At 36.7% G+C, this 14,998-nt stretch overlaps 1 long non-coding RNA gene across 2 annotated transcripts in view; it reads right to left on the bottom strand.

Annotated features, from left to right (window-relative positions):
• Window positions 1–14,998, bottom strand: part of LOC128316324 (uncharacterized) — a 156,751-nt gene that overhangs the window by 67,607 nt on the left and 74,146 nt on the right. For both annotated transcript variants that reach the window (XR_008300021.1, XR_008300022.1), the window contains exon 2: window positions 12,570–12,641. This is a non-coding gene — a long non-coding RNA (uncharacterized LOC128316324). The remainder of the gene's footprint in view (window positions 1–12,569; window positions 12,642–14,998) is intronic.

Here is a 14,998-nt window from a genome sequence, read left to right as displayed (position 1 = left end):
TGGGATGTAGCAAGTGGTTCTAGGAGGGATGTTTACAAGCAATATAGGCCTCCATAAGAAGCAAGAAAAATCTCAAATAAACAAACTCTACACCAAAAGGAGCTAGAAAAAGAAGAACAAACAAAACCAAAGTCAGTAAAAGGAAGGACTTTAATAAAGACTGGAGCAAAAATAAACAAAATAGAAACTAATAAAACAATAGAACAGTGGCGCCTGGGTGGCTCAGTCAGTTAAGCATCTAACTTCAGCTCAGGTCATTATCCCATGGTTCGTGGTTCAAGCCCTGCATCAAGGGGCTGATGGCTCAGAACCTAGAGCCTGCTTCGAATTCTGTTTCTTCCTCTCTCTCTGCCCCTCCCCCGTTTGCACACGCACATGCGCGTGCGCACTCTCTCTCTCTCAACTAAACATTTTTAAAAAATTAAAAAAAAAAATAGAACAAATAAGTGAAACCAGGGGCTGGCTCTTTGAAAATATTAACAAAATTGATAAGCTTTTAGCCAGACTCATTCAAAAAAGAGAGAGGACTCAAATAAACAAAATCAGAAGCTAAAGATAAGAAATAACAACCAATGCTACAAAAATAGAAAGGATTATAAGAGGATATAAAAAAAACTATATGCCAACAAACTGGACAACCTAGAAGAAAGGGCTACATACCTAGAAATATATCACCACTCAAAAGTGAATCAGGAAGAAACAGAAAAATTTAACTGACTGATTACCAGCAATGAAATTGAATCAGTAATGAAAAACTCCCAACAAACAAAATTCCAGGACCAGATGGCTTCACAGGTGAATTCTACCTAACATTTAAAGAAGAGTTCATATCTATTCTTCTTAAACTATTCCAAAAATAGAAAAGGAAAGAAAATTTCCAAATTCATTCTATGAGACCAGCATTTCCCTGATACAAAAATCAGATAAAGATACAGAAAAAGAGAAATACAGGCCACTATCTTTGATGAACATAAATGCAAAAATCCTCAACAAAATATTAGCAGAGTCCAACAATACATTTAAAAAATCATTCACCACGATCAAGTGTGATTTATTCCTGGATGCAAGGGTGGTTCAATATTCACAAATGAATGGTGATTCATCACATCAATGAGACAAAAGGTAAAAACCATGTGATCCTTTCAATAGAGGCAGAAAAAGCATTTGACATCAATTGACCAGTGACATCAATTTACATTTGACATCAAGTACATCATCAATTTATCATAAACATCTTCCACAAAATAGGTCAAGAGGGAACATACATCAACATAATAAAGGCCATGTCTGAAAACCCACAGGTAACATCATCCTCAGTGGTGAAAAACTGAGAGCTTCTCTCATGAGGTCAGGAACAATGATGTCCACTCTCACCACTTTTATTCAACATAGTACTGGAAGTCCTAGCCACAGCACTCAGACAAGGAAAGGAAGGCATCCCAATTGGTAAGGAAGAAGTAAAACTTTCACTATTTGCAGATGACATGATCCTCTACATAGAAAACCCTAAAAACTCCATCAAAAAACCACTAGAACTGATAAATGAAAATAGTAAGGTCACAGGATACAAAATGTACACATATCTGTTGCATTTCTAATAACAAAGTAGCAGAAAGAGAAATTAAGAGAACAATTCCATTTACAATTGCATCAAAAAGAACAAAACACCTAGGTCTAAACTTGACCAAGGAGGTGAAAGACCTGTGCTCTAAAAACTATAAAACAGTGATGAAGGGGAGCCTGGGTGGCTCAGTCAGTTAAGCATCCAACTTCGGCTCAGGTCATGATCCCACAGTTAGTGGGTTTGAGCCCCGTGTCACGCTGTATGCTGACAGCTCGAAGTCTGTAGACTGCTTTGGTTTTTGTGTCTCCCTCTCTCTCTGTCCCTCCCTGCTTGTGCTCTCTCTCTCTCAAAAATAAATAAACATCCAAAAATAATAAAAAAACGGTAATGAAAGAAACTGAAGGTGACACAAACAAAATGATATTCCATGCTCGTGGATTGGGAGGACAAGTATTGTTAAAATGTTTATATTACCCAAAGAAATCTACAAACTTAATGTAATCCCTATCAAAATACCAACAGCACTCGTCACAGAACTAGAACAAAAAAATCCTAAAATTTGTATGGAACCACAAAAGACCATGAATAGCCAAAGCAACCTTGAGAAAGAAGAACGAAACTGGAGGTATTGCAATTTCTGATTTCAAGATATACAATAAAGCTGTAGTAATCAAAACAGTATACTGGCACAAAAATAGAAACATAGATCAACAGTATAGTACAGAAATCCTAGAAACTAACCCACAATTATATGGTCAATAATTTTTTACAAAAGATGTGAGAATATGCAATGGGAAAAGCCTCTTGTTTGGAAAACCGGACAGCTATGTGCAAAAGGAAAAACCAGGCCACTTTCTTACACCATACACAAAAATAAATTCAAAATGTATTAAAGATCTAAATGTGAGATCTAAATTAAAGACCTAAAGATCTAAATGTGAAACCATAAAAATCTAAGAGAGCACAGGCAATAATTTCTTTGACACAGGCCATTATCAACATTTGTCTAGATATGTTTCCTGAAACAAGAGAAACAAAAGCAGAAATAAACTATTGAGACTACATAAAAATAAAAAGCTTCTGTTCGGCCACAGAAACTAAACTAAAAGGCAATCTACTCAATGAGAGAAGATATTTGCCGATTACATATCCTATAGAGTTAGGATCCAAAACATATAAAGAACCTATACAACGCAGCACAAAAAATCCCACAAATAATCCAATTACAAATGGGCAGAAGACACGAACAGACATTTCTCTAAAGAAGACATACTGATGGTCAATAGACTCATAAAAAGATGCTCAACATCACTCATCATCAGGGAAGTACAAATCGAAACCACAATGAGATATCACCTCATACCTATCAGAATGGCTAAAATAAAAAACTCAAGAAACAACTACTATTGCTGAAGATGCTGAGAAAAAGGAACCCTTGTACACTGCTGGTAGGAGTGCAAACTGGTGCAGCTGCTGTGGAAAACAGTATGGAGTTTCCTCAAAAAATTAAAAATGGAATTACCATATGATTCAGTAATTCTATTACCAGATATTTACCCAAAGAATATGAGAACAACAACCTGAAAAGACACATGTGCCCCTATGTTTATTGCAGCATTATTATAATAGCCAAATTATGGAAGCAATCCAAGTGCCCATCGATATATGAATGGATAAAGATGCGGTATACGTATATGTGAACGCATATGTATATTTGTATGTATACGTATATATACATGTACACTTACATATCATTGTGTACATATGTATATACATGTTTATATGTATATACATGCACACACAATGGAATATCACTCAGCTCTACAAAAGAATGAAATCTTGCCGTTGGCAACAACATGGATAGATCAAGATGGTATAATGCTACGTGAACTAAGTCTGAGAAAGACAAATACCATATTATTTCAGTCATATGTGAATTTTAAGAAACAAAATAAAGAAAAAAAAAAGAAGCAAACCAAAACCAGACTCTTAACTACAGAGAACACACAGGTGGTTACCAGAGAGGAGGTGGGTGGGAAGATGGGTCAAAGAGGCGAAGGAGATTAAGAATACACTTTTCATGATGATCACTGTGTAATGTACAGAATTGTTGAAGCGCTCTATTGTACACCTAAAACTAATATGACATTGTATATTAATGATACTTGAATAAAAATAAAAATAAATAAATTTTGAGTACATTACTACTAGTTCCTCCATACACAAATAAGAGAGGTGATGAAAGCACAAGACCACAGTTTGGATAATGTTTTAGGTGTCCTGTTTTAAGAATGTTGGATAAATTTGAATGTATAGGTTGACAGATATCTAGAAAAATATCAAATTAGGGCTATTTAGGAGTTTGGATTTTTACACAGAGTATACTAGGCCTTATTAGACCATGATCGCTGTCTTCAGATAATTGACAGACTAGCATATGATAGAAAGATTGGGGATTTTTTTAATTTAAAAAATTTTTAACATTTTATTTTTGAGAGAGACAGAGAGAGCACGGGGGCAGGGGAGAGAGAGGGAGACACAGAATCGGAAGCCGGCTCCAGCCTCTGAGCTGTCAGCACAGAGCCTGATGTGGGGCTCAAACCCATGAACCGTGAGATCATGACCTGAGTCAAAGTCAGACACTCAATTGACTTAGCCACCCAGGTGCCCCAAAAGATTGGGGATTTTTAATGTCATTCCAGAATATAGACCTAAGATCAATGAGTAAAAATTACATACCAGGTGTCAACTCAATATGAAAAAGGCCATAGTCCCTGATAACCAAAAGTTTTCATACAATTGAATGAGCTGCTTTGAGAGAGAATATGTTCCATGAACTGAAGGTAATTAAAGAGAAGCTGCATGATCGTTTTTTATTGACACTATCAGTATGGTTTTTATACCAAAAACTAAATGAACTTTGAGGTATTTATTAGTTTTCTATTGCTCTGTAACAAGTTACCACAAAATTAGCAACTTAAAATAATAGACATTTATTATCTCACATTTTTTATAGGTCAGAAGTCTGGGTATGAATTAGCTAGGTTTAACCAGGTTGAAATAAAGGAGTCAACTAGTTATGGGTCTCATCTGATGCTTGGGGGCCTCTTCCAGCTCATTTAGGCTATTAGCAGAATTTAGTTCCTTGCAAGCCTTGGACTGAAATCCTCTTTTTCTTGATGGTTGTTGGCCAGGAATCATTCTATTCAACACTACTCTTGAGTCTTTACCCCAAGGTTCCCTTTAAACCCTCTCACATTCTTATGCTTCAAATCTCTCTCTCCAGACAGGTCTAGAACATTTTAAGGCTAATTTGATTAGGTCAATACCATCCAGATGATTTCCCTTTTGAGTGACTTAAAGTCAACCGATTCATAATCTCATCATAGGAATGATTTGTCATTATATTCACAGCTTCTGTGCACACACAAGGGGAGAAAATTATACAATACACATACATCAGGGGCAGAGACCTTGGGGGCCATCTCAGAATTCTGACTACCACAGTATACTTGCCAACTATAAAGCCCTGAATTCAAATCACCATGACCACCTACAGATTCTCATGAAATTAAAGGTCTTCTGGGTTAGCAAAGTGTGCCTCCTGCGATTGATTTTATAGTCTGACATTGGCTTTGGTGCTGACTGAGACAACAAGACCATCTCCAGATCAGTGATGCTTCAGAGGTCTCTGGGGAGACAGAACTGGGTTCTGAATGTATAGAGCAATGCCCATAGCTCTCCAGACTCCCCCAGGTAGCTCAGAAACATCACCATCCTTGAGATGACCTGGAATCACCAGGATTTCTGAACACCAAAGTGGACAACTGATGAACACCCAGAATAGTCTCTGGCGCTAGTAGGTGTATATTTCTGGGAAAGGACCAGTTTCAGGGGTGAGACATGAAAAAGTCCAATTTTCCTCATTCTATTCTTTCTCTCAGTGCTCAGCTTTCCATCTGGATGCTAAGAGGGGTAGGATTTTATACAGAATTGTATCAGTAACTCAACTGAGACCCCTATGAAGAGAGGAAGGACAAAATTACCAGGCAGGAGTTTGGAGATAGAAAGCCATCCATGCTAAGAATCTGGCTACAAATGCCTCCAGGCCCGGAAGGAGGTGTTGCAGGGACAATTATCTGTCACCCACAATGGGCCAGCCTAATCTGCTTTCATTGTGTGTGGCTACAACCTCCTGTGACTGTGCCCCTCCAAATCGGACTGAAAAGAACTCATTTGGCTTCACCAAGGTGAGAAACTGGGAGAAATGCTGGCTCTCCTGACATTTTGGCTTCCAGTTCCTGTATCATTGGCCCTGAGAAAACCGAGCCAAGCAAATAGATCTTTATCTTTGCTCAGTGAACTGCTCTTTTCATCCTTAAGCAGAAACCAACCAACCTTTTTAAATAAGGGTATGCTATTGGGCAGACCCTAAACAATGTGCTTTGCTTTGTACAGAATTGTAGTGCTACGGACCCTGCATAAAATTATGACCAGATGAACACTGATCTAAACTAATATTCAAGCAGAATCACAGCGTTATTTTCTTGGAGAAGCCGTTGGCATATATGGTCTATGCTTTTTGACCTGCCCCCAGAATTTGAAATAAATTCCACCCTCACTTCTTTTTTACTCCTAAAGGCATGTATGTTTGTGCATAAAAGTCTGCATACATGTAATAGTTCTGATAAAAAAAAACTTATAGAAAACAGAAAAACTTCAAGAAAAATAATAGAAGCTACCGATGGTTTCTCTGTTTGGAAACCGTCACTATAGATGTTTTGAATTATATCTGTCACATCTTCGATATATTTCATATGTATCATGTATACTGTTTGGTAGACTGAATTCTTCTATGTAAAAATATATCATGCGTGAGATTGAGAGAGAGCAAGGACCATAAACTTCCAAAACCTCAGAGCAGCTACTCTTAGTATTACTAATAGGCTTTAGTTTTAAACCTCTTTGTGGAAACCCATTCCCAGGGAATATGACCATATCTGATAAAGGACTATGTCAGTTCCTCTGGTTTGGGATTAGACTAACAGGCCTTGTTTTTCCCTTTCTCCAAGACCCCTACACTTTCCATGGCCTTTTAAGAGAGAGAATCTAGAAAGACAAGAGTTCTGAGATCTGAGTGAGAAAATTCAAGGAAGGGTTCTATGTAAATGCCAGAATTACTGGAGTTGTTTGTTTGTTGTTTGGGGTCACACTCTAAACTCTATCCTCTATCAGAATGGCCAGTAGCCTAGTAGTGTGCTTGTCCTATATAAAAGCTACTTTCTGCAAGTCCAGAGAAAAATCTTTGTACACACACACAAACCCAGAGATCAATACATGTCACTTTTAATGAGCATTTTCTCAATTAATGAAATCTTTGAAGGCTGGCTTGTTTTTTCATAGCCGCACTGTTTGAATGTACCTTAATTTAACCTACTGTTCTGGAGTACTAATTGTTCTCATTTTTCCCTTTATATATAAGGCTATTAAAATGTTCATGTACATTAGTCTTTAAAAATGTTTTCCCATCATTTCAAAAAGATTAACAAGTTTGTTGCATTCTGACAACTAACAAAATTTTCTTATGTAAACTGTTAAAAATAGAGCATATTGTTCTAAATGATCTAAACAGAATTACTCTGGTCTCAACACATAGAGAACTAACTTTTGGAAACTTATTGGAACCAATTATATATAAGCCTTTACAGAGAGGATGTTAAATATTGATTTTTTAAAACTGCTAGAAAAAGAAGTTTCTATGCTCTGGGTTTACACATATATATTCAGTCAGTAAATTGATTATCAGTTAAATTGAACATAAATTATGGATACAAAGAGAGAATAAGATCAAGACAGTTGCACCGCAGTAATACAGACTTTATTATACAAACTTTTGGTAATCATTAAGAAATTTTAAGTACCTAGTTGCTTTAACTCCCTAAAGATTACCAATGGTTGAAATAGAAAAGGCTGTACATTCCCCCTTTTTTATAATCTTTCTTTGCTCCTTTTTCAGAAGACAGCATGATTCTTTGGGTATGAGCTGGAAAGGGTTCAGAAACTGTCTATCCGTTTCCAGAGGGTAATAGGTGCTGAATGCATTTGTCGGGGGAGGGAGCGTATGTACCAATGACGAGACAGAATTGAAAAACTGATCATATGACTTCAATCCAGCCAACTGAAAGTTGACTTCTAAACTTAATAATATAGTAAGAAGCCTAAGTTTTCTGTCTGTGGCTCACCTATCTACCCAACCATCTACTCATCCATGCATATATTACCAGCCTACCTCCAAGAGAAGTTGAAGTTGTTCACTTGCCAGATGTTTCAGAAACTGCCTTGTTGAGAATTCACAACCATTGCTCTACTAGAATACTGACCCTGACCAACACTTTTTAATCAAGTTCTAGAATAACAATGATAGTTTCATTTAATCCTTCTATTTTTTTTAGTAAATTATTTTTTCAAATACTATCAGGAGAGAGGAAGATGAAAAATAATGGAGAATACTTACTCCTTCCTCCCACACTATTAACATTTACTTTTGACTCCACATCTCAGATTTTCTCTTTTTCAGTAGAAAAAAATAATGAATACTTTACTCCTTTTTAGTTTGTCTTAAAGATGGTACATCAATTAGTCTTGGAAGGGTAGGGTCTAGGGGAAAACACTGAGTCATTAGTGTCACTACTTAAATGGTGTGTCTTCAGACACATCCCTGATTTCTTGTGGCTGCATTTCCCAATCTGCAGAATAAGATGAATATGCCTTACCTTCCTTTAGCACATGCCCATCCTTGCTAGGGTCACTTGCTAGGGTCAGTAAATTGTCTCACAACAAATGGATGTTTAAAAACGTCATCCTAAATTTTAAAGGTTAAATGTAAAATGTAAAATGGATTGGCTGAATTAAAAGAATCAGGGATCAGGGATATTGTCAGGGCAGCACAGGCACAGACAAGTTTGGGAGGAGCCTAGAAAGTAGAGACAATAGAACCTTATTGAACAAAGTACTGGCCCTGAGACTTCTCTGAGGCAGCCTTTTCTCCAGATGCTTCTTCCATACCACTGCAAGGTGGGCTGCTGCTAGCACCCCCTTTTATCTTGCTCCTTGGCCTAGTTTCTCTGGGAAAACAGTCAAAATAGATTCGAGCTACAATGTGAATGTCACCCTAGGGAATGACTTTGGAACTAGATTCACCTGTTTTTAAATAGGAAGGCAAATCACCCAAGGGCATGGTGTCAATGCCAAATAATCTCTCCAAGCTACTGGGAGTGGGAGAGCAGAAGAAATAGTTTCAGAAGTAGATCTAGTCATAGCCAAACACTGGAAACAGAAAATACATATAAAAGTGCTTACTGATACAGTTAAAAATCTCATCATAATAGACTCCACACACATAAAATTTCCTTGAAATAAGCATTCCTTAATACCCCCTCCATTCCTGTAGCTTTTCAATCTTACACCCACGGTGCTATTGGGTTCTGTCTAAAAATACTGTAGCATATGTTTATATAAAAATACTGCACCATGAAAATAATATGGGAAGGCTCCCTTGAAAAGCACCAAGGGACAGTAAAGAGAGCTGAGCTGAAAATGGGGAGATTTGGGTTTCTACTTTAGATTTTGCCTATAATTAAGTCTGAAGATGTGACTAAGTCAAATGATCTTTCTAAGCCTCAATTTCTTCATTTGTAAATAAGCAGTTTGGTAAAATGTGTCTAAAGCCCTTCTAGCTCTACTGTCATGTGAATCTGTATTAGGTGATTGCGGAGGCTCTTTCAAGCACTATGATCCATAAGTCTTGCTTATAGTTTCTATTTTATAAATTTCTTTAACATTATTTTTTAATACATTCTATTCATTTTTTAAATATAATTTATTGTCAAACGGGTAACGTACAGTGTGTAAAGCGTGCTCTTGGCTTTTGGGGTAGATTCCCATGGTTCATCGCTTACACCCAGTGCTCATCCCAACAAATGCCCTCCTCAATGCCCATCATCTTTGTTAACATTCTTAAATTAAAAAGTCACTTATTGGGGGTATCCACAAATAGCACCAGGGTAAAATGCATTAAGAATGAGCAAACACACTCATTATATTTCTTGAAATATCAATTCAAGTTTTAAGTTGAAGGAGCATTTTTTTATTATTTAAATGGAAGATAACACTAGCTCATCAAGATACCACTGGCTATGAAACAGAGGAATGTTACTGAGACAAAGTCACCTCAGCGGAAAAAAAGTGTTTTCTTTACTAATAAATTTATTAAAACCCAGTGGTTTTCAAATGGGAAAATTTTACCTCAGAGAATGTTTGGCAACATCTGGAGATACTTTTGATTGTCACAACTGGTCGGGACTATTGGCATCTAGTGGCTAGAGGCCAAGGATGCTACTAATCATCCTACAATGCACAAAACAGACCCCTTTAACACAGAATTATCCAGTCTAAAATGTCAATAGTGCCAAGATTGATAAACCCTGATTTAACCTTCTCAATTCTACTGACCATATTACATTAGGCTTAAAATGCCCAAGTTGATATTAAAACCGGTGACCTCACCCAAAAATGTTTATTTTAGTTTTTCCTGGAGAGAAACCATCTTTCAGATGAAATTCTCTATAAAGGAGTTAGGTAAAAACATTACTTTTGTGGATGCAGGCATTTATTCCTCTATTCTGAGTCAAAAATCCAGCAAATTCAGCTATTTTGTGTTTCATATATTGCTATTTCTTATCTTGATCTTTAAATATTCTTTTTTCATCTCTAGCCCAGAAAGTACCTAATATTAGTTATGATCATACTGAGAAATATGACAATCCAGAAAACTAGTCAGATTTCCAGGTTGTTCTGAACACTATCAAATCAGAAGGTTATTGAAGGAGAGCCAGACTGTGGTTTCAAGTGTCCCATCTCCAAACTGGTTTTGTTCTCTGTGTCAAAAGACTTTTGGGCTGGACACCAGTCTTCCTTACCTTTTAAATAAACACTGGTAATGGACATTTACCAAGGGAAAATTAATTATTCAACAACTGAAAAGGAGTTACTAAAACCTCCTGTGACGACTATAGGGGATCATATTGACCCAAGATCAAATGTCTAAGGTTGTTCATTTCCACTTTCAAACCCAATGCTATTAATTACAGTGTGGGGGCTGGTATGCAAAGATGGTCACTATCCATTCATTCCTTTCCTGTATTATGCATGTCACTCTTCTATCAAGTGAATGGATTCCTTAACCCTCTTGAATCTAGGCTGGCCTGGGACTGCTTTGACTGATGCTCTGTCAAGTTAGGGCCTAGCCTTTAAGAGGACTAATGGTTTCTGCTTTCTCCCTCTTGGAACTCAGCTTCTGTGCTATGAGGAAGCCCAAGCAGTTGCATAGCCGGGTCTATGTGAAGAAGAATCAAGACTTCTTGCGAACAGCCCAGGGGAGCTTCCAGCCTATAGCCATCAACAATTTGTTCAGCATGTGAGTGAGCCAGCTTACAAGTGGATCTATCAGCCACACTCAGAATAGAGGTAAACTGACCACACCAAATCCTGCCCAATTACGATTTATGAGAAAGTAATTGTTTTGTTTTTAATTTTTTCCAGCTCTACTGTGGTATAATTGACAAAATTGCATACAGTTAAGGTGTACAATGTGACCATTTAATATATGTACCCATTTTGAAATGATTACCACAATCAAGATAATTAACATACCCATCACCTCACATAGTTATCTGGTTTTTTGTTTCCTTTTTGTGAAATAATTAAGATCCACTTTCCTAGAAAATTTTAATTATGTAATACAGTATTCTTAACTACAGGCACCATACTGTACATTAGATCTCCACAACTTATTCATCCTGCATATCGAAAATTTTGTACCTTTGACCAACATTTCCCCACTTCCCTCAACTCCCAACCCCTTGGTAACCACTATTCTAATCTCTGTTCCTACGAATTCAACTTTTTTTAGATTCCATATGTAAGTGAGCTAATACAGTATGTTATTTTGTATGTCTGGCTTATTTCGCTTAACATAATGTATATATAAATTACATTTTCTTATCCATTAATTTATCAGTGGACACTTAAGTTGCTTCCATATTGTGGCTACTGTGAATAATGCAGCAATAAACATGGGGGTAAACGTATCATTTCCAGATACTGATTTCATTTCCTTTGCATAAATTCCCAGAAGTGGGACTGCTGGGTCATATGGTAGTTCTATTTTTAAATTTTTGAGGGACCTTTATAGTTTTCGGTAATATTCCCACCCATAGTGTACAAGGGTCCTCTTTCCTCCACATTCTTAGCAACATTTGTTGCTATCTTTTTTCTTTTTTGTAACAGCCACTTTAACAGGTGTTAAGTGACATCTAACTATGGTTTTGTTTGCATTTCCCTTGTGATTATTAATGTTGGGCACCTTTTCATACACCTCTCATAATGTTGGCCATGTGTACATTTAGTTCTGTGTATATTTTGAGAAATGTCTATTCAGGTTCTTTGCCCATTTTAAAATCAGGTTATTGCTTTCTTGCTGAGTTATTTGAGTTCCTTATACATTTTGGATATTAACCCCTTATCAGATACACGGTTTACAAATATTTTTTCATATTACATTTGGTTTCATTTTAAATTACTAAATTTTGGAGTAAGTTTTATGCAATAGTTGAGCACCAAAGCATACATCAAAGTCTCAATTTAAAAAAAGATTCTTATTCTTGTTAATATCGTATAAAGAATCATTTTATTTCTATGAATAACAAATGTCCTATGATTCATTATCTTCCTTATAAAATAGACTCTTTGGGAGCTTTGAAATGGCCAAATATATAAACAATACCAATCTCATAATCTGTAATAAATACATGGCTTTTGCTGTAAAGTACATGTAGTTTTTACCAGGATTCTAGGACCAAAATGTTCCACACTCAGCTTTGGGTTGTCTCTATGGTAGCATAGGCAAACCAAGAACATGGCACTATGTAAATTTGGAATTCTTTACCTTTTTAGAGGCCATTGCTACCATCAGCCTGACTCACTCCTCCCAACAAAAGAATGAAACTGAATCCATATCCTGTGGAAAGGCACAATTAGGAAAAATTTGGTATGGGGCTGTCATATGAAACTAGTTGAATTTCTCTTTGTAGAAAGGAGTCACTATTGCAACTTACTGCTGAATTTTCATTTCATGCTGACCAGCCCTAAGCAGTAAGCATGTAATTACATGTCTTCAAATATAAGCTAATGCCTTATATTTGAAGTACAACTTAAGGAGCCTATGCTAGAGTGAAAACAAAAAGAAATTTGGGAAGTATTTCTTCTTGCTTTGTAAGAATGCTCAGAACATTAATACTTTTTATAAATTCTAGCTGGTTGTCCTGATGTCCTTTAAAGCAGGATTCAAACTTAAAAAGGTTTACTTTATCAGGAACTACAATCAAATCCAACTGCTAACCATCTGGCTCTCTAATTTTTATCAAATGCAATAGCAAGTCTCGAGGCCAGAGGTCATAGACTACAGTCCTACTTATCTATCTCTGGAACTCATGCACATTAAATGACAATATTTGGAGTCAACTTTTAACATAAATATGCAAATTGCATTTATTTTTTGATTCACAGCTTCTTGAATTTGAAGGCATAGGCAAAACCAAAAAGAAGGTAGCTTATGTCAGGAAAATGCACCCTATTCACTTTCTTACAATGGCTAGAACCACTGATGTGTCGAGCAGCAAGGTTTTCTGTTGATTTCTTTGAGGCCTCTATGTGACCTGATAGTTATTTAAAGAGACAGAAACGTAAAAGTTTCCATTCCACCCAGCTGAAGGAAAGCATTCACAATGAAAGTAACTAGACTTTTATTTCAGGGACAAAAACTTGATGCTTCATAAAGCTTTGTGAAGTGTGGTTATTATAAGAGTTGGAGTAGTCTGAAGGGAAACTTACAACTTCTAAAGGCAACTGAGAGAGAGATCAGCAGAATGGATCACTGGAGTAGTTTGGACAAATGAAAATTTCTGCTGAACCAATCAACTGAGAAAGGGGGACTGAAATGAAACGGGTCATTTGAATGTATCTCATCCCACATGAACTAATCTCATTTTACATGGATTGGCTTACCTATGCCTTCAATAGATTAGTTCTGTGTACATCACTGGGACATATTTAATCCATGAATGTGTGACCACTCAATGTCTAGTTTAGAAATAAAAATACTATACATTATAAATAAGTATAATAAACACTGTGTGGATTCAGTAACTGCACAGCCTTTTTACCATAATAACATGCATGTGTGCATTTGCATATCTGTGCATATTTTGTGAGAGAGCCAATTTCTCATTTTTCATTGTTATTGTAGTAAGAACATTTAACATGGAATCTACTATTTTACCGATTTTTAAACGTACAATATAGTATTGTTAACTACAGGCCAATTGCTCTTTTAATCAGTTTTCTCACATCATTATAACCAGCAGAAAATAACAGTTTCATAAAATCAAGAAAAACAACTCTTTTGTGGTTAACTTTTTAAAATATATTTATTTAGTTAGTTTCTAATTTATGTCAAAGTTAGTTAGCATATAGTGCAGTAATGATTTAAGGTTAAATTTGATAGACAACCATCTGGAATGAGGCCATGAAAGCAAATGGTACTAACCAGATATGGGAGCATTATGATGAGCATAAAGAGTTCAGTGGCTCATCTGGTGGGCAAATGAGTACTGGCGGAGCAATGTAGATGGGAACCCTAAGAGCATGGCCTCTGACTGAGTTTAAGCCCTAACTCTCCCACCTTAGTAGCTGTGGGCTCTTGTTGGCTCAGAGAAGTGAGCCATCATATCCTTGCCTATAAGACAGACATAATAGTAATGCTTACCTATGGGGTTTGTTTGGATGATTAAATGAGAAGGTGCATGTGTGAAGAATATTAACATATAAATATTTGGAGCCTCTCCTTCTTCTTTATCTAGCAAAAATAATGCATAAGTCAGGATGGGGTAGGTTTTCTATGATAGCAAACCACCTCCAACTTTCACACAATCCCACCGCACTAAGTTCTCGGCAGACAAGGTCTCTGTAGGTAAGTTTCTGAGGAGCTGTCCCTCAGATGTTAGCTCAGCATTTCAGTTCCTTTGATTTTATGGCACCTTGAGGTCAATACGTGCTTCTGCAATATGTAGCAGAACAGAAGGCTACAGAGTCAAGCCTGAGTGGAGATGTGAAAATGGAGGCAGAGATTGGAGGGAAGTATCTATAAACCAAGGAATGCCAAAGATTGTTTAGAGCCACCAGAAGCTGGAAGAGGCAAGGAAGGATACTCCTTAAAGCCATCAGCAGGAACATGGCTTGCTGACACACTAGTTTCAGACTCACACCTTTCAGAACCTTGAGACACTTCCTGATGGTGCATGCCACCCCAACTGTGGT

The sequence above is a fragment of the Acinonyx jubatus genome, chromosome A1 (assembly GCF_027475565.1).
Source record: "Acinonyx jubatus isolate Ajub_Pintada_27869175 chromosome A1, VMU_Ajub_asm_v1.0, whole genome shotgun sequence".
NCBI lineage: Eukaryota > Metazoa > Chordata > Mammalia > Carnivora > Felidae > Acinonyx > Acinonyx jubatus.
This window is presented reverse-complemented; position numbering and strand designations above follow the sequence as displayed.